Below are 22,559 nucleotides of genomic sequence, written 5' to 3' on the forward strand. Positions count from 1 at the left end.
AGGCCTTGCTGCCTCCCAGCTGCCTCATTCCCTCTCCTGCCTGTCCCCAGCTCCCTGCAGCTCCTGCTGCAGCTCCCGGCCCCACTCCCCCTGGGGCAGCCTCCATCCCTGCCTCTCTCCTTCCCTCCTTCCTTCCTTCCTTCCCTCCCTCCGTCCCTCCCTCCCTCCCTCCATCCCAGCCCCACTGAATGCCTTCTGTCTCCTGCAGGCCATGGCTGTCACATACCTCTTTGTGTGGTTACTGCTAATTCTCATCCTGAACTTGGCCGTGGTCACTGATGAGCCACATGAAACCACACCTGACCGCATGCAGCAGCTTTTGGGGCTGCTGAACCAGGAGATGGTTTGGCTGCTGCAGAAGGTGAAGAGCTGAGGCAAGAGGAGAGCAAGGGGCAGAGTTGTGACGTGGTCTGGAGAACCCTGCTCTTTGCCTTGCACCAAGGCAAATTGGGTCTGATTCGGCTGAGCTGTTTAAAAATAGCGTGTCAGACTGTACTGGTGGCTCAGGAAAAGAAGCCATGAGGAGGACAGCAGCAGTGACGAGGAGAGCAGCAGCAGTGATGAGGAGAGCTCTAGCTCTGAGGAGGAAGAGCAGGAGGAGGCAGAGAATGAAGGAGAGGATGCCGATGGTGAGAGAGATGTGGGCAGTTATTTTGCAAGGCGCATCAGGTGGCCAGTGCGGAAACTGCAAGACGAGAGCAATTTGGTGTTCCTGCTGGTGGGTAGCCTCATCCGTGCTTCTCGACGGCACTTGTCAAGTGATTTCTTCCCAGTGCTGGAAGCAGCCATCGGGGTGGGCAGTGCCTTTGAATGCTGGAGTCCCCATGAAGATGACGCTGTCTACCGTCTGCTTGTGCCCCTGAGGCCCCCCCGTGGGCACGCCTTCCACCTGGAGGCGGGTGCCGTGGGCCAGAGGCTGCTGGACTTCTGCATCCGTGTGGAACTGGTGTGCACATGCAGGACGGAGGAGACATTGCGGGACACGCTGTGCTTCCATCACCACCCCGAGGAGGCACTGAGGAAGAATCAGAAGCCCAGCCTCCTACACACCCTCTGCAGCGGCTCCTACCTAGATGTGCAGAAGACTGCCGTATGGCTTCAGGACTTTGTGAGTTCAGCCTGGGAGTTTCTGCCTCAGTCACGTCACTACAGTATGAAGGTGCTGCCTTCCAGCCGCTCCTGCAAGCTGCAGCTGATACATATCTCTGGGAGAACCTTGCTCATTGAGATGATGCCTGGCGTGCAGCAAGGCAACTCAGACATCTTCGTGAGCAGCCAGGCTACAGAGGCTCTCTGTACCTCAAGCACAACATGGTCACTGAGCTCCAGCGTGGCAGAGGCAAAGTTCTTCCGGTTGATGGCCAGGGAGGTCCCAGCTGACAGCTTCCACCTCAACTGCCTGCAACTCTGCACCCGTATGCTGACGGGCACAGGATTTTCCAGCTATACCTTTAAGACAGTGGTGATGCACCTCCTGACTACCAGGCCCCTGGCAGGCTGGCGCAGGACGGATTTCCTTTTGTGGCTGGAAGACATCATGCGGTACCTTCGTTGCTGCCTGGAGGGGAAACGACTCAACCACTTCTTCTTTGGTAACGAGACCATTCCCGAAGAGATCATCTTGCCCCCGGCCTTGCAAAGAGCTGAGCCACTCAACCTCTTGCAGAACTTGGCACAGGATCCAGCTGCTCATGAGCAGGCAATGAGTGACTTCAGGGAGCTGCAGTTTCGGCTTAGAAGAGAGCTTTTCAACTGGCACTGATTTTCCTGCAGAAAGCTGTATTTGCCGAGTTCACAGCCGAGGACAGATGACCACCTCATAGAGGAGGCAAATAAAGGACAGAATGTAGAATACCGGAGGAAAGGAAGAACCCTGTGTTCCCCTATGCAAAGATGCCAGGTACTCCTGCGGAACACACAAGCACTGGGTCTGTGAGGGTGTGGGCTATGGAAGGTGCCAGGGGCTGTGCTTGATGGTCAGCTCCACAGGAGTCAGCAATGTGCCCTGGAGGCCAAACGGGCCACTGTCTCCTGGGGCACATTAGGCACACTATGGCTGGCCGGGCGACAGAAGGGGCTCAGCGCCCGTACTCAGCACTGCTGCGCTCTCACCCTGAGGCACCCTGTGGGCAGCTTTGGGCTCCACAAGGGGAGAAGAACGAAAGGATGCTGCTAGTACCGGGTCCTGCACTGGGGTAACGACAGCCCCATGCAGCCGGACAGGCGTGGGGAAGGTCGGCTGGAAGGGGCCACAGAAGGATAAAGGCTGGGGCTGGTGAGCCCGTGATGCAACGCGGCGCCTGTGACATCACAGGGGACAAGTCACAATGGGGGATGGTTATGAGGGTGCCAGCAGGCAGCAGGGGCCCAGTACGGCCTGGGACAGCAGTGAGTGTGCATGCAGGGGGGAGGCTGGGCTGGACAAGGGCCAGGACAGAAACCTGGCCCCCTGGGGGTGGGTGCTCACCCTGCATCGAGGCACTGGCTGCAAGCGCATGGGCAGGGCACACTGCTGCTGGCACCGGGCCTCGCACAGGCCTTGCTGCCTCCCAGCTGCCTCGTTCCCTCTCCTGCCTGTCCCCAGCTCCCTGCAGCTCCTCTCTGTCCCAGCCCCCGGCCCACTCCCCACACTGCAGCCTCCATCCCTGCCTCTCTCCTTCCCTCCTTCCTTCCTTCCTTCCCTCCTTCCTCCTGCCTCCTTCCTCCCCCCCCCCCCCCCCCTCCCCTCCCTCCCTCCATCCCAGCCCCACTGAATGCCTTCTGTCTCCTGCAGGCCATGGCTGTCACATACCTCTTTGTGTGGTTACTGCTAATTCTCATCCTGAACTTGGCCGTGGTCACTGATGAGCCACATGAAACCACACCTGACCGCATGCAGCAGCTTTTGGGGCTGCTGAACCAGGAGATGGTTTGGCTGCTGCAGAAGGTGAAGCAGCTGAGGCAAGAGGAGAGCAAGGGGCAGAGTTACGTGGTCTGGAGAACCCTGCTCTTTGCCTTGCAGCACTGGCAATTGGGTCTGATTGCTGGCGTCCTGCTCGTCCTGAGTGTCAGACTGTACTGGTGGCTCAGGAAAAGAAGCCATGAGGAGGACAGCAGCAGTGACGAGGAGAGCAGCAGCAGTGATGAGGAGAGCTCTAGCTCTGAGGAGGAAGAGCAGGAGGAGGCAGAGAATGAAGGAGAGGATGCCGATGGTGAGAGAGATGTGGGCAGTTATTTGCAAGGCGCATCAGGGTGGCCAGTGCGGAAACTGCAAGACGAGAGCAATTTGGTGTTCCTGCTGGTGGGTAGCCTCATCCTGTGCTTCTCGACGGCACTTGTCAAGTGATTTCTTCCCAGTGCTGGAAGCAGCCATCGGGGTGGGCAGTGCCTTTGAATGCTGGAGTCCCCATGAAGATGACGCTGTCTACCGTCTGCTTGTGCCCCTGAAGGCCCCCCCGTGGGCACGCCTTCCACCTGGAGGCGGGTGCCGTGGCTGAGAGGCTGCTGGACTTCTGCATCCGTGTGGAACTGGTGTGCACATGCAGGACGGAGGAGACATTGGGGGACACGCTGTGCTTCCATCACCACCCCGAGGAGGCACTGAGGAAGAATCAGAAGCCCAGCCTCCTACACACCCTCTGCACCGGCTCCTACCTAGATGTGCAGAAGACTGCCGTACGGCTTCAGGACTTTGTGAGTTCAGCCTGGGAGTTTCTGCCTCAGTCACGTCACTACAGTATGAAGGTGCTGCCTTCCAGCCGCTCCTGCAAGCTGCAGCTGATACATATCTCTGGGAGAACCTTGCTCATTGAGATGATGCCTGGCATGCAGCAAGGCAACTCAGACATCTTCGTGAGCAGCCAGGCTACAGAGGCTCTCTGTACCTCAAGCACAACATGGTCACTGAGCTCCAGCGTGGCAGAGGCAAAGTTCTTCCGGTTGATGGCCAGGGAGGTCCCAGCTGACAGCTTCCACCTCAACTGCCTGCACCTCTGCACCCGTATGCTGACGGGCACAGGATTTTCCAGCTATACCTTTAAGACAGTGGTGATGCACCTCCTGACTACCAGGCCCCTGGCAGGCTGGCGCAGGATGGATTTCCTTTTGCGGCTGGAAGACATCATGCGGTACCTTCGTTGCTGCCTGGAGGGGAAACGACTCAACCACTTCTTCTTTGGTAACGAGACCATTCCCGAAGAGATCATCTTGCCCCCGGCCTTGCAAAGAGCTGAGCCACTCAACCTCTTGCAGAACTTGGCACAGGATCCAGCTGCTCATGAGCAGGCAATGAGTGACTTCAGGGAGCTGCAGTTTCGGCTTAGAAGAGAGCTTTTCAACTGGCACTGATTTTCCTGCAGAAAGCTGTATTTGCCGAGTTCACAGCCGAGGACAGATGACCACCTCATAGAGGAGGCAAATAAAGGACAGAATGTAGAATACCGGAGGAAAGGAAGAACCCTGTGTTCCCCTATGCAAAGATGCCAGTAAATCTCCTGCGGAACACACAAGCACTGGGTCTGTGAGGGTGTGGGCTATGGAAAGGGCGCCAGGGGCTGTGCTTGATGGTCAGCTCCACAGGAGTCAGCAATGTGCCCTGGAGGCCAAACGGGCCACTGTCTCCTGGGGCACATTAGGCACACTATGGCTGGCCGGGCGACAGAAGGGGCTGAGCGCCCGTACTCAGCACTGCTGCGCTCTCACCCTGAGTACTGTGGGCAGCTTTGGGCTCCACAAGGGGAGAAGAACCAAAGGATGTTACTCAGTACCGGGTCCTGCACTTGGGTAACGACAGCCCCATGCAGCCGGACAGGCGTGGGGAAGGTCGGCTGGAAGGGGCCACAGAAGGATAAAGGCTGGGGCTGGTGAGCCCGCGATGCAACGCGGTGCCTGGGACAGCACTGGGGGCGTGTCACAATGGGGGATGGTTATGAGGGTGCCAGCAGGCAGCACTGGCCCAGTACGGCCTGGGGCAGCAGTGAGTGCGCACGCAGGGGGGAGGCTGGGCTGGACAAGGGGCAGGGCAGAAACACAGGCCCCTGGGGGTGGGTGCTCACCCTGCATCGAGGCACTGGCTGCAAGCGCATGGGCAGGGCACACTGCTGCTGGCCCCGGCCCTCGCACAGGCCTTGCTGCCTCCCAGCTGCCTCATTCCCTCTCCTGCCTGTCCCCAGCTCCCTGCAGCTCCTGCTGCAGCTCCCGGCCCCACTCCCCACACTGCAGCCTCCATCCCTGCCTCTCTCCTTCCCTCCTTCCTTCCTTCCTTCCCTCCCCTCCCTCCCTCCCTCCCTCCATCCCAGCCCCACTGAATGCCTTCTGTCTCCTGCAGGCCATGGCTGTCACATACCTCTTTGTGTGACTGCTAATTCTACTCAGAACTTGGCCGTGGTCACTGATGAGCCACATGAAACCACACCTGACCGCATGCACAGCTTTTGGGGCTGCTGAACCAGGAGATGGTTTGGCTGCTGCAGAAGGTGAAGCAGCTGAGGCAAGAGGAGAGCAAGGGGCAGAGTTACGTGGTCTGGAGAACCCTGCTCTTTGCCTTGCAGCACTGGCAATTGGGTCTGATTGCTGGCGTCCTGCTCGTCTGAGTGTCAGACTGTACTGGTGGCTCAGGAAAAGAAGCCATGAGGAGGACAGCAGCAGTGACGAGGAGAGCAGCAGCAGTGATGAGGAGAGCTCTAGCTCTGAGGAGGAAGAGCAGGAGGAGGCAGAGAATGAAGGAAGAGGATGCCGATGGTGAGAGAGATGTGGGCAGTTATTTTGCAAGGCGCATCAGGTGGCCAGTGCGGAAACTGCAAGACGAGAGCAATTTGGTGTTCCTGCTGGTGGGTAGCCTCATCCGTGCTTCTCGACGGCACTTGTCAAGTGATTTCTTCCCAGTGCTGGGAAGCAGCCATCGGGGTGGGCAGTGCCTTTGAATGCTGGAGTCCCCATGAAGATGACGCTGTCTACCGTCTGCTTGTGCCCCCTGAGGCCCCCCCCGTGGGCACGCCTTCCACCTGGAGGCGGGTGCCGTGGGCCAGAGGCTGCTGGACTTCTGCATCCGTGTGGAACTGGTGTGCACATGCAGGACGGAGGAGACATTGCGGGGACACGCTGTGCTTCCATCACCACCCCGAGGAGGCACTGAGGAAGAATCAGAAGCCCAGCCTCCTACACACCCTCTGCACCGGCTCCTACCTAGATGTGCAGAAGACTGCCGTATGGCTTCAGGACTTTGTGAGTTCAGCCTGGGAGTTTCTGCCTCAGTCACGTCACTACAGTATGAAGGTGCTGCCTTCCAGCCGCTCCTGCAAGCTGCAGCTGATACATATCTCTGGGAGAACCTTGCTCATTGAGATGATGCCTGGCGTGCAGCAAGGCAACTCAGACATCTTCGTGAGCAGCCAGGCTACAGAGGCTCTCTGTACCTCAAGCACAACATGGTCACTGAGCTCCAGCGTGGCAGAGGCAAAGTTCTTCCGGTTGATGGCCAGGGAGGTCCCAGCTGACAGCTTCCACCTCAACTGCCTGCAACTCTGCACCCGTATGCTGACGGGCACAGGATTTTCCAGCTATACCTTTAAGACAGTGGTGATGCACCTCCTGACTACCAGGCCCCTGGCAGGCTGGCGCAGGACGGATTTCCTTTTGCGGCTGGAAGACATCATGCGGTACCTTCGTTGCTGCCTGGAGGGGAAACGACTCAACCACTTCTTCTTTGGTAACGAGACCATTCCCGAAGAGATCATCTTGCCCCCCGGCCTTGCAAAGAGCTGAGCCACTCAACCTCTTGCAGAACTTGGCACAGGATCCAGCTGCTCATGAGCAGGCAATGAGTGACTTCAGGGAGCTGCAGTTTCGGCTTAGAAGAGAGCTTTTCAACTGGCACTGATTTTCCTGCAGAAAGCTGTATTTGCCGAGTTCACAGCCGAGGACAGATGACCACCTCATAGAGGAGGCAAATAAAGGACAGAATGTAGAATACCGGAGGAAAGGAAGAACCCTGTGTTCCCCCTATGCAAAGATGCCAGTAAATCTCCTGCGGAACACACAAGCACTGGGTCTGTGAGGGTGTGGGCTATGGGAAAGGGCGCCAGGGGCTGTGCTTGATGGTCAGCTCCACAGGAGTCAGCAATGTGCCCTGGAGGCCAAACGGGCCACTGTCTCCTGGGGGCACATTAGGCACACTATGGCTGGCCGGGCGACAGAAGGGGCTGAGCGCCCGTACTCAGCCCTGCTGCGCTCTCACCCTGAGTACTGTGGGCAGCTTTGGGCTCCACAAGGGGAGAAGAACCAAAGGATGTTACTCAGTACCGGGTCCTGCACTTGGGTAACGACAGCCCCATGCAGCCGGACAGGCGTGGGGAAGGTCGGCTGGAAGGGGCCACAGAAGGATAAAGGCTGGGGCTGGTGTAGCCCGCGATGCAACGCGGCGCCTGGGACAGCACTGGGGGCGTGTCACAATGGGGGGATGGTTATGAGGGTGCCAGCAGGCAGCACTGGCCCAGTACGGCCTGGGGCAGCAGTGAGTGCGCACGCAGGGGGGGGAGGCTGGGCTGGACAAGGGGCAGGGCAGAAACACAGGCCCCTGGGGGGTGGGTGCTCACCCTGCATCGAGGCACTGGCTGCAAGCGCATGGGCAGGGCACACTGCTGCTGGCACCGGGCCTCGCACAGGCCTTGCTGCCTCCCAGCTGCCTCATTCCCTCTCCTGCCTGTCCCCAGCTCCCTGCAGCTCCTGCTGCAGCTCCCGGCCCCACTCCCCACACTGCAGCCTCCATCCCTGCCTCTCTCCTTTCCTCCTTCCTTCCTTCCTTCCCTCCCCTCCCTCCCTCCCTCCCTCCATCCCAGCCCCACTGAATGCCTTCTGTCTCCTGCAGGCCATGGCTGTCACATACCTCTTTGTGTGGTTACTGCTGATTCTCATCCTGAACTTGGCCGTGGTCACTGATGAGCCACATGAAACCACACCTGACCGCATGCAGCAGCTTTTGGGGCTGCTGAACCAGGAGATGGTTTGGCTGCTGCAGAAGGTGAAGCAGCTGAGGCAAGAGGAGAGCAAGGGGGCAGAGTTACGTGGTCTGGAGAACCCTGCTCTTTGCCTTGCAGCACTGGCAATTGGGTCTGATTGCTGGCGTCCTGCTCGTCCTGAGTGTCAGACTGTACTGGTGGCTCAGGAAAAGAAGCCATGAGGAGGACAGCAGCAGTGACGAGGAGAGCAGCAGCAGTGATGAGGAGAGCTCTAGCTCTGAGGAGGAAGAGCAGGAGGAGGCAGAGAATGAAGGAGAGGATGCCGATGGTGAGAGAGATGTGGGCAGTTATTTTGCAAGGCGCATCAGGTGGCCAGTGCGGAAACTGCAAGACGAGAGCAATTTGGTGTTCCTGCTGGTGGGTAGCCTCATCCGTGCTTCTCGACGGCACTTGTCAAGTGATTTCTTCCCAGTGCTGGAAGCAGCCATCGGGGTGGGCAGTGCCTTTGAATGCTGGAGTCCCCATGAAGATGACGCTGTCTACCGTCTGCTTGTGCCCCCTGAGGCCCCCCCCGTGGGCACGCCTTCCACCTGGAGGCGGGTGCCGTGGGCCAGAGGCTGCTGGACTTCTGCATCCGTGTGGAACTGGTGTGCACATGCAGGACGGAGGAGACATTGCGGGGACACGCTGTGCTTCCATCACCACCCCGAGGAGGCACTGAGGAAGAATCAGAAGCCCAGCCTCCTACACACCCTCTGCACCGGCTCCTACCTAGATGTGCAGAAGACTGCCGTATGGCTTCAGGACTTTGTGAGTTCAGCCTGGGAGTTTCTGCCTCAGTCACGTCACTACAGTATGAAGGTGCTGCCTTCCAGCCGCTCCTGCAAGCTGCAGCTGATACATATCTCTGGGAGAACCTTGCTCATTGAGATGATGCCTGGCGTGCAGCAAGGCAACTCAGACATCTTCGTGAGCAGCCAGGCTACAGAGGCTCTCTGTACCTCAAGCACAACATGGTCACTGAGCTCCAGCGTGGCAGAGGCAAAGTTCTTCCGGTTGATGGCCAGGGAGGTCCCAGCTGACAGCTTCCACCTCAACTGCCTGCAACTCTGCACCCGTATGCTGACGGGCACAGGATTTTCCAGCTATACCTTTAAGACAGTGGTGATGCACCTCCTGACTACCAGGCCCCTGGCAGGCTGGCGCAGGACGGATTTCCTTTTGCGGCTGGAAGACATCATGCGGTACCTTCGTTGCTGCCTGGAGGGGAAACGACTCAACCACTTCTTCTTTGGTAACGAGACCATTCCCGAAGAGATCATCTTGCCCCCCGGCCTTGCAAAGAGCTGAGCCACTCAACCTCTTGCAGAACTTGGCACAGGATCCAGCTGCTCATGAGCAGGCAATGAGTGACTTCAGGGAGCTGCAGTTTCGGCTTAGAAGAGAGCTTTTCAACTGGCACTGATTTTCCTGCAGAAAGCTGTATTTGCCGAGTTCACAGCCGAGGACAGATGACCACCTCATAGAGGAGGCAAATAAAGGACAGAATGTAGAATACCGGAGGAAAGGAAGAACCCTGTGTTCCCCCTATGCAAAGATGCCAGTAAATCTCCTGCGGAACACACAAGCACTGGGTCTGTGAGGGTGTGGGCTATGGGAAAGGGCGCCAGGGGCTGTGCTTGATGGTCAGCTCCACAGGAGTCAGCAATGTGCCCTGGAGGCCAAACGGGCCACTGTCTCCTGGGGCACATTAGGCACACTATGGCTGGCCGGGCGACAGAAGGGGCTGAGCGCCCGTACTCAGCCCTGCTGCGCTCTCACCCTGAGTACTGTGGGCAGCTTTGGGCTCCACAAGGGGAGAAGAACCAAAGGATGTTACTCAGTACCGGGTCCTGCACTTGGGTAACGACAGCCCCATGCAGCCGGACAGGCGTGGGGAAGGTCGGCTGGAAGGGGCCACAGAAGGATAAAGGCTGGGGCTGGTGAGCCCGCGATGCAACGCGGCGCCTGGGACAGCACTGGGGGGCGTGTCACAATGGGGGGATGGTTATGAGGGTGCCAGCAGGCAGCACTGGCCCAGTACGGCCTGGGGCAGCAGTGAGTGCGCACGCAGGGGGGGGAGGCTGGGCTGGACAAGGGGGCAGGGCAGAAACACAGGCCCCTGGGGGGTGGGTGTCACCCTGCATCGAGGCACTGGCTGCAAGCGCATGGGCAGGGCACACTGCTGCTGGCACCGGGCCTCGCACAGGCCTTGCTGCCTCCCAGCTGCCTCATTCCCTCTCCTGCCTGTCCCCAGCTCCCTGCAGCTCCTGCTGCAGCTCCCGGCCCCACTCCCCACACTGCAGCCTCCATCCCTGCCTCTCTCCTTTCCCTCCTTCCTTCCTTCCTTCCCTCCCCTCCCTCCCTCCCTCCCTCCATCCCAGCCCCCACTGAATGCCTTCTGTCTCCTGCAGGCCATGGCTGTCACATACCTCTTTGTGTGGTTACTGCTGATTCTCATCCTGAACTTGGCCGTGGTCACTGATGAGCCACATGAAACCACACCTGACCGCATGCAGCAGCTTTTGGGGCTGCTGAACCAGGAGATGGTTTGGCTGCTGCAGAAGGTGAAGCAGCTGAGGCAAGAGGAGAGCAAGGGGCAGAGTTACGTGGTCTGGAGAACCCTGCTCTTTGCCTTGCAGCACTGGGCAATTGGGTCTGATTGCTGGCGTCCTGCTCGTCCTGAGTGTCAGACTGTACTGGTGGCTCAGGAAAAGAAGCCATGAGGAGGACAGCAGCAGTGACGAGGAGAGCAGCAGCAGTGATGAGGAGAGCTCTAGCTCTGAGGAGGAAGAGCAGGAGGAGGCAGAGAATGAAGGAGAGGATGCCGATGGTGAGAGAGATGTGGGCAGTTATTTTGCAAGGCGCATCAGGTGGCCAGTGCGGAAACTGCAAGACGAGAGCAATTTGGTGTTCCTGCTGGTGGGTAGCCTCATCCGTGCTTCTCGACGGCACTTGTCAAGTGATTTCTTCCCAGTGCTGGGAAGCAGCCATCGGGGTGGGCAGTGCCTTTGAATGCTGGAGTCCCCATGAAGATGACGCTGTCTACCGTCTGCTTGTGCCCCCTGAGGCCCCCCCCGTGGGCACGCCTTCCACCTGGAGGCGGGTGCCGTGGGCCAGAGGCTGCTGGACTTCTGCATCCGTGTGGAACTGGTGTGCACATGCAGGACGGAGGAGACATTGCGGGGACACGCTGTGCTTCCATCACCACCCCGAGGAGGCACTGAGGAAGAATCAGAAGCCCAGCCTCCTACACACCCTCTGCACCGGCTCCTACCTAGATGTGCAGAAGACTGCCGTATGGCTTCAGGACTTTGTGAGTTCAGCCTGGGAGTTTCTGCCTCAGTCACGTCACTACAGTATGAAGGTGCTGCCTTCCAGCCGCTCCTGCAAGCTGCAGCTGATACATATCTCTGGGAGAACCTTGCTCATTGAGATGATGCCTGGCGTGCAGCAAGGCAACTCAGACATCTTCGTGAGCAGCCAGGCTACAGAGGCTCTCTGTACCTCAAGCACAACATGGTCACTGAGCTCCAGCGTGGCAGAGGCAAAGTTCTTCCGGTTGATGGCCAGGGAGGTCCCAGCTGACAGCTTCCACCTCAACTGCCTGCAACTCTGCACCCGTATGCTGACGGGCACAGGATTTTCCAGCTATACCTTTAAGACAGTGGTGATGCACCTCCTGACTACCAGGCCCCTGGCAGGCTGGCGCAGGACGGATTTCCTTTTGCGGCTGGAAGACATCATGCGGTACCTTCGTTGCTGCCTGGAGGGGAAACGACTCAACCACTTCTTCTTTGGTAACGAGACCATTCCCGAAGAGATCATCTTGCCCCCCGGCCTTGCAAAGAGCTGAGCCACTCAACCTCTTGCAGAACTTGGCACAGGATCCAGCTGCTCATGAGCAGGCAATGAGTGACTTCAGGGAGCTGCAGTTTCGGCTTAGAAGAGAGCTTTTCAACTGGCACTGATTTTCCTGCAGAAAGCTGTATTTGCCGAGTTCACAGCCGAGGACAGATGACCACCTCATAGAGGAGGCAAATAAAGGACAGAATGTAGAATACCGGAGGAAAGGAAGAACCCTGTGTTCCCCTATGCAAAGATGCCAGTAAATCTCCTGCGGAACACACAAGCACTGGGTCTGTGAGGGTGTGGGCTATGGGAAAGGGCGCCAGGGGCTGTGCTTGATGGTCAGCTCCACAGGAGTCAGCAATGTGCCCTGGAGGCCAAACGGGCCACTGTCTCCTGGGGCACATTAGGCACACTATGGCTGGCCGGGCGACAGAAGGGGCTGAGCGCCCGTACTCAGCCCTGCTGCGCTCTCACCCTGAGTACTGTGGGCAGCTTTGGGCTCCACAAGGGGAGAAGAACCAAAGGATGTTACTCAGTACCGGGTCCCTGCACTTGGGTAACGACAGCCCCATGCAGCCGGACAGGCGTGGGGAAGGTCGGCTGGAAGGGGCCACAGAAGGATAAAGGCTGGGGCTGGTGAGCCCGCGATGCAACGCGGCGCCTGGGACAGCACTGGGGGCGTGTCACAATGGGGGGATGGTTATGAGGGTGCCAGCAGGCAGCACTGGCCCAGTACGGCCTGGGGCAGCAGTGAGTGCGCACGCAGGGGGGGGAGGCTGGGCTGGACAAGGGGCAGGGCAGAAACACAGGCCCCTGGGGGGTGGGTGCTCACCCTGCATCGAGGCACTGGCTGCAAGCGCATGGGCAGGGCACACTGCTGCTGGCACCGGGCCTCGCACAGGCCTTGCTGCCTCCCAGCTGCCTCATTCCCTCTCCTGCCTGTCCCCAGCTCCCTGCAGCTCCTGCTGCAGCTCCCGGCCCCACTCCCCACACTGCAGCCTCCATCCCTGCCTCTCTCCTTTCCCTCCTTCCTTCCTTCCTTCCCTCCCCTCCCTCCCTCCCTCCCTCCATCCCAGCCCCCACTGAATGCCTTCTGTCTCCTGCAGGCCATGGCTGTCACATACCTCTTTGTGTGGTTACTGCTGATTCTCATCCTGAACTTGGCCGTGGTCACTGATGAGCCACATGAAACCACACCTGACCGCATGCAGCAGCTTTTGGGGCTGCTGAACCAGGAGATGGTTTGGCTGCTGCAGAAGGTGAAGCAGCTGAGGCAAGAGGAGAGCAAGGGGCAGAGTTACGTGGTCTGGAGAACCCTGCTCTTTGCCTTGCAGCACTGGCAATTGGGTCTGATTGCTGGCGTCCTGCTCGTCCTGAGTGTCAGACTGTACTGGTGGCTCAGGAAAAGAAGCCATGAGGAGGACAGCAGCAGTGACGAGGAGAGCAGCAGCAGTGATGAGGAGAGCTCTAGCTCTGAGGAGGAAGAGCAGGAGGAGGCAGAGAATGAAGGAGAGGATGCCGATGGTGAGAGAGATGTGGGCAGTTATTTTGCAAGGCGCATCAGGTGGCCAGTGCGGAAACTGCAAGACGAGAGCAATTTGGTGTTCCTGCTGGTGGGTAGCCTCATCCGTGCTTCTCGACGGCACTTGTCAAGTGATTTCTTCCCAGTGCTGGAAGCAGCCATCGGGGTGGGCAGTGCCTTTGAATGCTGGAGTCCCCATGAAGATGACGCTGTCTACCGTCTGCTTGTGCCCCCTGAGGCCCCCCCCGTGGGCACGCCTTCCACCTGGAGGCGGGTGCCGTGGGCCAGAGGCTGCTGGACTTCTGCATCCGTGTGGAACTGGTGTGCACATGCAGGACGGAGGAGACATTGCGGGGACACGCTGTGCTTCCATCACCACCCCGAGGAGGCACTGAGGAAGAATCAGAAGCCCAGCCTCCTACACACCCTCTGCACCGGCTCCTACCTAGATGTGCAGAAGACTGCCGTATGGCTTCAGGACTTTGTGAGTTCAGCCTGGGAGTTTCTGCCTCAGTCACGTCACTACAGTATGAAGGTGCTGCCTTCCAGCCGCTCCTGCAAGCTGCAGCTGATACATATCTCTGGGAGAACCTTGCTCATTGAGATGATGCCTGGCGTGCAGCAAGGCAACTCAGACATCTTCGTGAGCAGCCAGGCTACAGAGGCTCTCTGTACCTCAAGCACAACATGGTCACTGAGCTCCAGCGTGGCAGAGGCAAAGTTCTTCCGGTTGATGGCCAGGGAGGTCCCAGCTGACAGCTTCCACCTCAACTGCCTGCAACTCTGCACCCGTATGCTGACGGGCACAGGATTTTCCAGCTATACCTTTAAGACAGTGGTGATGCACCTCCTGACTACCAGGCCCCTGGCAGGCTGGCGCAGGACGGATTTCCTTTTGCGGCTGGAAGACATCATGCGGTACCTTCGTTGCTGCCTGGAGGGGAAACGACTCAACCACTTCTTCTTTGGTAACGAGACCATTCCCGAAGAGATCATCTTGCCCCCCGGCCTTGCAAAGAGCTGAGCCACTCAACCTCTTGCAGAACTTGGCACAGGATCCAGCTGCTCATGAGCAGGCAATGAGTGACTTCAGGGAGCTGCAGTTTCGGCTTAGAAGAGAGCTTTTCAACTGGCACTGATTTTCCTGCAGAAAGCTGTATTTGCCGAGTTCACAGCCGAGGACAGATGACCACCTCATAGAGGAGGCAAATAAAGGACAGAATGTAGAATACCGGAGGAAAGGAAGAACCCTGTGTTCCCCCTATGCAAAGATGCCAGTAAATCTCCTGCGGAACACACAAGCACTGGGTCTGTGAGGGTGTGGGCTATGGGAAAGGGCGCCAGGGGCTGTGCTTGATGGTCAGCTCCACAGGAGTCAGCAATGTGCCCTGGAGGCCAAACGGGCCACTGTCTCCTGGGGCACATTAGGCACACTATGGCTGGCCGGGCGACAGAAGGGGCTGAGCGCCCGTACTCAGCCCTGCTGCGCTCTCACCCTGAGTACTGTGGGCAGCTTTGGGCTCCACAAGGGGAGAAGAACCAAAGGATGTTACTCAGTACCGGGTCCTGCACTTGGGTAACGACAGCCCCATGCAGCCGGACAGGCGTGGGGAAGGTCGGCTGGAAGGGGCCACAGAAGGATAAAGGCTGGGGCTGGTGTAGCCCGCGATGCAACGCGGCGCCTGGGACAGCACTGGGGGCGTGTCACAATGGGGGGATGGTTATGAGGGTGCCAGCAGGCAGCACTGGCCCAGTACGGCCTGGGGCAGCAGTGAGTGCGCACGCAGGGGGGGGAGGCTGGGCTGGACAAGGGGGCAGGGCAGAAACACAGGCCCCTGGGGGTGGGTGCTCACCCTGCATCGAGGCACTGGCTGCAAGCGCATGGGCAGGGCACACTGCTGCTGGCACCGGGCCTCGCACAGGCCTTGCTGCCTCCCAGCTGCCTCATTCCCTCTCCTGCCTGTCCCCCAGCTCCCTGCAGCTCCTGCTGCAGCTCCCGGCCCCACTCCCCACACTGCAGCCTCCATCCCTGCCTCTCTCCTTCCCTCCTTCCTTCCTTCCTTCCCTCCCCTCCCTCCCTCCCTCCCTCCATCCCAGCCCCACTGAATGCCTTCTGTCTCCTGCAGGCCATGGCTGTCACATACCTCTTTGTGTGGTTACTGCTGATTCTCATCCTGAACTTGGCCGTGGTCACTGATGAGCCACATGAAACCACACCTGACCGCATGCAGCAGCTTTTGGGGCTGCTGAACCAGGAGATGGTTTGGCTGCTGCAGAAGGTGAAGCAGCTGAGGCAAGAGGAGAGCAAGGGGCAGAGTTACGTGGTCTGGAGAACCCTGCTCTTTGCCTTGCAGCACTGGCAATTGGGTCTGATTGCTGGCGTCCTGCTCGTCCTGAGTGTCAGACTGTACTGGTGGCTCAGGAAAAGAAGCCATGAGGAGGACAGCAGCAGTGACGAGGAGAGCAGCAGCAGTGATGAGGAGAGCTCTAGCTCTGAGGAGGAAGAGCAGGAGGAGGCAGAGAATGAAGGAGAGGATGCCGATGGTGAGAGAGATGTGGGCAGTTATTTTGCAAGGCGCATCAGGTGGCCAGTGCGGAAACTGCAAGACGAGAGCAATTTGGTGTTCCTGCTGGTGGGTAGCCCTCATCCGTGCTTCTCGACGGCACTTGTCAAGTGATTTCTTCCCAGTGCTGGGAAGCAGCCATCGGGGTGGGCAGTGCCTTTGAATGCTGGAGTCCCCATGAAGATGACGCTGTCCACCGTCTGCTTGTGCCCCCTGAGGCCCCCCCCGTGGGCACGCCTTCCACCTGGAGGCGGGTGCCGTGGGCCAGAGGCTGCTGGACTTCTGCATCCGTGTGGAACTGGTGTGCACATGCAGGACGGAGGAGACATTGGGGGACACGCTGTGCTTCCATCACCACCCCGAGGAGGCACTGAGGAAGAATCAGAAGCCCAGCCTCCTACACACCCTCTGCACCGGCTCCTACCTAGATGTGCAGAAGACTGCCGTATGGCTTCAGGACTTTGTGAGTTCAGCCTGGGAGTTTCTGCCTCAGTCACGTCACTACAGTATGAAGGTGCTGCCTTCCAGCCGCTCCTGCAAGCTGCAGCTGATACATATCTCTGGGAGAACCTTGCTCATTGAGATGATGCCTGGCGTGCAGCAAGGCAACTCAGACATCTTCGTGAGCAGCCAGGCTACAGAGGCTCTCTGTACCTCAAGCACAACATGGTCACTGAGCTCCAGCGTGGCAGAGGCAAAGTTCTTCCGGTTGATGGCCAGGGAGGTCCCAGCTGACAGCTTCCACCTCAACTGCCTGCAACTCTGCACCCGTATGCTGACGGGCACAGGATTTTCCAGCTATACCTTTAAGACAGTGGTGATGCACCTCCTGACTACCAGGCCCCTGGCAGGCTGGCGCAGGACGGATTTCCTTTTGCGGCTGGAAGACATCATGCGGTACCTTCGTTGCTGCCTGGAGGGGAAACGACTCAACCACTTCTTCTTTGGTAACGAGACCATTCCCGAAGAGATCATCTTGCCCCCCGGCCTTGCAAAGAGCTGAGCCACTCAACCTCTTGCAGAACTTGGCACAGGATCCAGCTGCTCATGAGCAGGCAATGAGTGACTTCAGGGAGCTGCAGTTTCGGCTTAGAAGAGAGCTTTTCAACTGGCACTGATTTTCCTGCAGAAAGCTGTATTTGCCGAGTTCACAGCCGAGGACAGATGACCACCTCATAGAGGAGGCAAATAAAGGACAGAATGTAGAATACCGGAGGAAAGGAAGAACCCTGTGTTCCCCTATGCAAAGATGCCAGTAAATCTCCTGCGGAACACACAAGCACTGGGTCTGTGAGGGTGTGGGCTATGGGAAAGGGCGCCAGGGGCTGTGCTTGATGGTCAGCTCCACAGGAGTCAGCAATGTGCCCTGGAGGCCAAACGGGCCACTGTCTCCTGGGGCACATTAGGCACACTATGGCTGGCCGGGCGACAGAAGGGGCTGAGCGCCCGTACTCAGCCCTGCTGCGCTCTCACCCTGAGTACTGTGGGCAGCTTTCTGGGCTCCACAAGGGGAGAAGAACCAAAGGATGTTACTCAGTACCGGGTCCTGCACTTGGGTAACGACAGCCCCATGCAGCCGGACAGGCGTGGGGAAGGTCGGCTGGAAGGGGCCACAGAAGGATAAAGGCTGGGGCTGGTGAGCCCGCGATCCAACGCGGCGCCTGGGACAGCACTGGGGGCGTGTCACAATGGGGGGATGGTTATGAGGGTGCCAGCAGGCAGCACTGGCCCAGTACGGCCTGGGGCAGCAGTGAGTGCGCACGCAGGGGGGGGAGGCTGGGCTGGACAAGGGGCAGGGCAGAAACACAGGCCCCTGGGGGGTGGGTGCTCACCCTGCATCGAGGCACTGGCTGCAAGCGCATGGGCAGGGCACACTGCTGCTGGCACCGGGCCTCGCACAGGCCTTGCTGCCTCCCCAGCTGCCTCATTCCCTCTCCTGCCTGTCCCCCAGCTCCCTGCAGCTCCTGCTGCAGCTCCCGGCCCCACTCCCCACACTGCAGCCTCCATCCCTGCCTCTCTCCTTTCCCTCCTTCCTTCCTTCCTTCCCTCCCCTCCCTCCCTCCCTCCCTCCATCCCAGCCCCCACTGAATGCCTTCTGTCTCCTGCAGGCCATGGCTGTCACATACCTCTTTGTGTGGTTACTGCTGATTCTCATCCTGAACTTGGCCGTGGTCACTGATGAGCCACATGAAACCACACCTGACCGCATGCAGCAGCTTTTGGGGCTGCTGAACCAGGAGATGGTTTGGCTGCTGCAGAAGGTGAAGCAGCTGAGGCAAGAGGAGAGCAAGGGGCAGAGTTACGTGGTCTGGAGAACCCTGCTCTTTGCCTTGCAGCACTGGCAATTGGGTCTGATTGCTGGCGTCCTGCTCGTCCTGAGTGTCAGACTGTACTGGTGGCTCAGGAAAAGAAGCCATGAGGAGGACAGCAGCAGTGACGAGGAGAGCAGCAGCAGTGATGAGGAGAGCTCAGCTCTGAGGAGGAAGAGCAGGAGGAGGCAGAGAATGAAGGAGAGGATGCCGATGGTGAGAGAGATGTGGGCAGTTATTTTGCAAGGCGCATCAGGTGGCCAGTGCGGAAACTGCAAGACGAGAGCAATTTGGTGTTCCTGCTGGTGGGTAGCCTCATCCGTGCTTCTCGACGGCACTTGTCAAGTGATTTCTTCCCAGTGCTGGAAGCAGCCATCGGGGTGGGCAGTGCCTTTGAATGCTGGAGTCCCCATGAAGATGACGCTGTCTACCGTCTGCTCTGTCCCCCTGAGGCCCCCCCCGCTGGGCACGCCTTCCACCTGGAGGCGGGTGCCGTGGGCCAGAGGCTGCTGGACTTCTGCATCCGTGTGGAACTGGTGTGCACATGCAGGACGGAGGAGACATTGCGGGACACGCTGTGCTTCCATCACCACCCCGAGGAGGCACTGAGGAAGAATCAGAAGCCCAGCCTCCTACACACCCTCTGCACCGGCTCCTACCTAGATGTGCAGAAGACTGCCGTATGGCTTCAGGACTTTGTGAGTTCAGCCTGGGAGTTTCTGCCTCAGTCACGTCACTACAGTATGAAGGTGCTGCCTTCCAGCCGCTCCTGCAAGCTGCAGCTGATACATATCTCTGGGAGAACCTTGCTCATTGAGATGATGCCTGGCGTGCAGCAAGGCAACTCAGACATCTTCGTGAGCAGCCAGGCTACAGAGGCTCTCTGTACCTCAAGCACAACATGGTCACTGAGCTCCAGCGTGGCAGAGGCAAAGTTCTTCCGGTTGATGGCCAGGGAGGTCCCAGCTGACAGCTTCCACCTCAACTGCCTGCAACTCTGCACCCGTATGCTGACGGGCACAGGATTTTCCAGCTATACCTTTAAGACAGTGGTGATGCACCTCCTGACTACCAGGCCCCTGGCAGGCTGGCGCAGGACGGATTTCCTTTTGCGGCTGGAAGACATCATGCGGTACCTTCGTTGCTGCCTGGAGGGGAAACGACTCAACCACTTCTTCTTTGGTAACGAGACCATTCCCGAAGAGATCATCTTGCCCCCCGGCCTTGCAAAGAGCTGAGCCACTCAACCTCTTGCAGAACTTGGCACAGGATCCAGCTGCTCATGAGCAGGCAATGAGTGACTTCAGGGAGCTGCAGTTTCGGCTTAGAAGAGAGCTTTTCAACTGGCACTGATTTTCCTGCAGAAAGCTGTATTTGCCGAGTTCACAGCCGAGGACAGATGACCACCTCATAGAGGAGGCAAATAAAGGACAGAATGTGAGAAGATACCGGGAGGAAAGGAAGAACCCTGTGTTCCCCTATGCAAAGATGCCAGTATAAATCTCCTGCGGAACACACAAGCACTGGGTCTGTGAGGGTGTGGGCTATGGGAAAGGGGCGCCAGGGGCTGTGCTTGATGGTCAGCTCCACAGGAGTCAGCAATGTGCCCTGGAGGCCAAACGGGCCACTGTCTCCTGGGGCACATTAGGCACACTATGGCTGGCCGGGCGACAGAAGGGGCTGAGCGCCCACGCGTACTCAGCCCTGCTGCGCTCTCACCCTGAGTACTGTGGGCAGCTTTGGGCTCCACAAGGGGAGAAGACCCAAAGGATGCTACTCAGTACCGGGTCCTGCACTTGGGTAACGACAGCCCCATGCAGCCGGACAGGCGTGGGGAAGGTCGGCTGGGAAGGGGGCCAGCAGAAGGATAAAGGCTGGGCTGGTGAGCCCGCGATGCAACGCGGCGCCTGGGACAGCACTGGGGGCGTGTCACAATGGGGGATGGTTATGAGGGTGCCAGCAGGCAGCACTGGCCCAGTACGGCCTGGGGCAGCAGTGAGTGCGCACGCAGGGGAGGGGGGAGGCTGGGCTGGACAAGGGGCAGGGCAGAAACACAGGCCCCTGGGGGTGGGTGCTCACCCTCATCGAGGCACTGGCTGCAAGCGCATGGGCAGGGCACACTGCTGCTGGCACCGGGCCTCGCACAGGCCTTGCTGCCTCCCAGCTGCCTCATTCCCTCTCCTGCCTGTCCCCAGCTCCCTGCAGCTCCTGCTGCAGCTCCCGGCCCCACTCCCCACACTGCAGCCTCCATCCCTGCCTCTCTCCTTCCCTCCTTCCTTCCTTCCTTCCCTCCCCTCCCTCCCTCCATCCCAGCCCCACTGAATGCCTTCTGTCTCCTGCAGGCCATGGCTGTCACATACCTCTTTGTGTGGTTACTGCTGATTCTCATCCTGAACTTGGCCGTGGTCACTGATGAGCCACATGAAACCACACCTGACCGCATGCAGCAGCTTTTGGGGCTGCTGAACCAGGAGATGGTTTGGCTGCTGCAGAAGGTGAAGCAGCTGAGGCAAGAGGGAGAGCAAGGGGCAGAGTTACGTGGTCTGGAGAACCCTGCTCTTTGCCTTGCAGCACTGGGCAATTGGGTCTGATTGCTGGCGTCCTGCTCGTCCTGAGTGTCAGACTGTACTGGTGGCTCAGGAAAAGAAGCCATGAGGAGGACAGCAGCAGTGACGAGGAGAGCAGCAGCAGTGATGAGGAGAGCTCTAGCTCTGAGGAGGAAGAGCAGGAGGAGGCAGAGAATGAAGGAGAGGATGCCGATGGTGAGAGAGATGTGGGCAGTTATTTTGCAAGGCGCATCAGGTGGCCAGTGCGGGAAACTGCAAGACGAGAGCAATTTGGTGTTCCTGCTGGTGGGTAGCCCTCATCCGTGCTTCTCGACGGCGCTTGTCAAGTGATTTCTTCCCAGTGCTGGGAAGCAGCCATCGGGGTGGGCAGTGCCTTTGAATGCTGGAGTCCCCATGAAGATGACGCTGTATCTACCGTCTGCTTGTGCCCCCTGAGGCCCCCCCCGTGGGCACGCCTTCCACCTGGAGGCGGGTGCCGTGGGCCAGAGGCTGCTGGACTTCTGCATCCGTGTGGAACTGGTGTGCACATGCAGGACGGAGGAGACACTGGGGGACACGCTGTGCTTCCATCACCACCCCGAGGAGGCACTGAGGGAAGAATCAGAAGCCCCAGCCTCCTACACACCCTCTGCACCGGCTCCTACCTAGATGTGCAGAAGATCTGCCGTATGGCTTCAGGACTTTGTGAGTTCAGCCTGGGAGTTTCTGCCTCAGTCACGTCACTACAGTATGAAGGTGCTGCCTTCCCAGCCGCTCCTGCAAGCTGCAGCCGATACATATCTCTGGGAGAACCTTGCTCATTGAGATGATGCCTGGCGTGCAGCAAGGCAACTCAGACATCTTCGTGAGCAGCCAGGCTACAGAGGCTCTCTGTACCTCAAGCACAACATGGTCACTGAGCTCCAGCGTGGCAGAGGCAAAGTTCTTCCGGTTGATGGCCAGGGAGGTCCCAGCTGACAGCTTCCACCTCAACTGCCTGCACACTCTGCACCCGTATGCTGACGGGCACAGGATTTTCCAGCTATACCTTTAAGACAGTGGTGATGCACCTCCTGACTCCCCGCAACCAGGCCCCTGGCAGGCTGGCGCAGGACGGATTTCCCTTTTTGCGGCTGGAAGACATCTTGATGCGGTACCTTCGTTGCTGCCTGGAGGGGAAACGACTCAACCACTTCTTCTTTGGTAACGAGACCATTCCCGAAGAGATCATCTTGCCCCCGGCCTTGCAAAGAGCTGAGCCACTCAACCTCTTGCAGAACTTGGCACAGGATCCAGCTGCTCATGAGCAGGCAATGAGTGACTTCAGGGAGCTGCAGTTTCGGCTTAGACTAGAGAGCTTTTCAACTGGCACTGATTTTCCTGCAGAAAGCTGTATTTGCCGAGTTCACAGCCGAGGACAGATGACCACCTCATAGAGGAGGCAAATAAAGGACAGAATGTAGAATACCGGAGGAAAGGAAGAACCCTGTGTTCCCCTATGCAAAGATGCCAGTAAATCTCCTGCGGAACACACAAGCACTGGGTCTGTGAGGGTGTGGGCTATGGAAAGGGTGCCAGGGGCTGTGCTTGATGGTCAGCTCCACAGGAGTCAGCAATGTGCCCTGGAGGCCAAACGGGCCACTGTCTCCTGGGGCACATTAGGCACACTATGGCTGGCCGGGCGACAGAAGGGGCTGAGCGCCTGTACTCAGCCCTGCTGCGCTCTCACCCTGAGTACTGTGGGCAGCTTTCTGGGCTCCACAAGGGGAGAAGAACCAAAGGATGTTACTCAG

General features: G+C 58.7%; 9 pseudogenes; all 9 read left to right on the top strand.

Annotated features, from left to right (window-relative positions):
* The first annotated feature begins 211 nt into the window (after positions 1–211).
* On the top strand, positions 212–1,762 carry LOC133224729 (inositol 1,4,5-trisphosphate receptor-interacting protein-like 1; annotated as a pseudogene).
* A 1,014-nt stretch (positions 1,763–2,776) lies between these two features.
* LOC133224731 (inositol 1,4,5-trisphosphate receptor-interacting protein-like 1) lies at positions 2,777–4,326 on the top strand (annotated as a pseudogene).
* A 567-nt stretch (positions 4,327–4,893) lies between these two features.
* Positions 4,894–6,856, top strand: LOC133224732 (inositol 1,4,5-trisphosphate receptor-interacting protein-like 1; annotated as a pseudogene).
* Positions 6,857–7,846: 990 nt separating this feature from the next.
* Positions 7,847–9,399, top strand: LOC133224733 (inositol 1,4,5-trisphosphate receptor-interacting protein-like 1; annotated as a pseudogene).
* Positions 9,400–10,390: 991 nt separating this feature from the next.
* Positions 10,391–11,944, top strand: LOC133224734 (inositol 1,4,5-trisphosphate receptor-interacting protein-like 1; annotated as a pseudogene).
* A 990-nt stretch (positions 11,945–12,934) lies between these two features.
* LOC133224735 (inositol 1,4,5-trisphosphate receptor-interacting protein-like 1) lies at positions 12,935–14,486 on the top strand (annotated as a pseudogene).
* A 990-nt stretch (positions 14,487–15,476) lies between these two features.
* LOC133224736 (inositol 1,4,5-trisphosphate receptor-interacting protein-like 1) lies at positions 15,477–17,029 on the top strand (annotated as a pseudogene).
* Positions 17,030–18,022: 993 nt separating this feature from the next.
* LOC133224737 (inositol 1,4,5-trisphosphate receptor-interacting protein-like 1) lies at positions 18,023–19,573 on the top strand (annotated as a pseudogene).
* Positions 19,574–20,565: 992 nt separating this feature from the next.
* LOC133224738 (inositol 1,4,5-trisphosphate receptor-interacting protein-like 1) lies at positions 20,566–22,202 on the top strand (annotated as a pseudogene).
* Positions 22,203–22,559: the final 357 nt, after the last annotated feature.

This window comes from Neopsephotus bourkii, unplaced genomic scaffold, assembly GCF_033783945.1.
Source record: "Neopsephotus bourkii isolate Nb327-2 ecotype Australia unplaced genomic scaffold, CSIRO-AGI_Nbou_v1 NB_1707, whole genome shotgun sequence".
NCBI classification, from domain to species: domain Eukaryota; kingdom Metazoa; phylum Chordata; class Aves; order Psittaciformes; family Psittacidae; genus Neopsephotus; species Neopsephotus bourkii.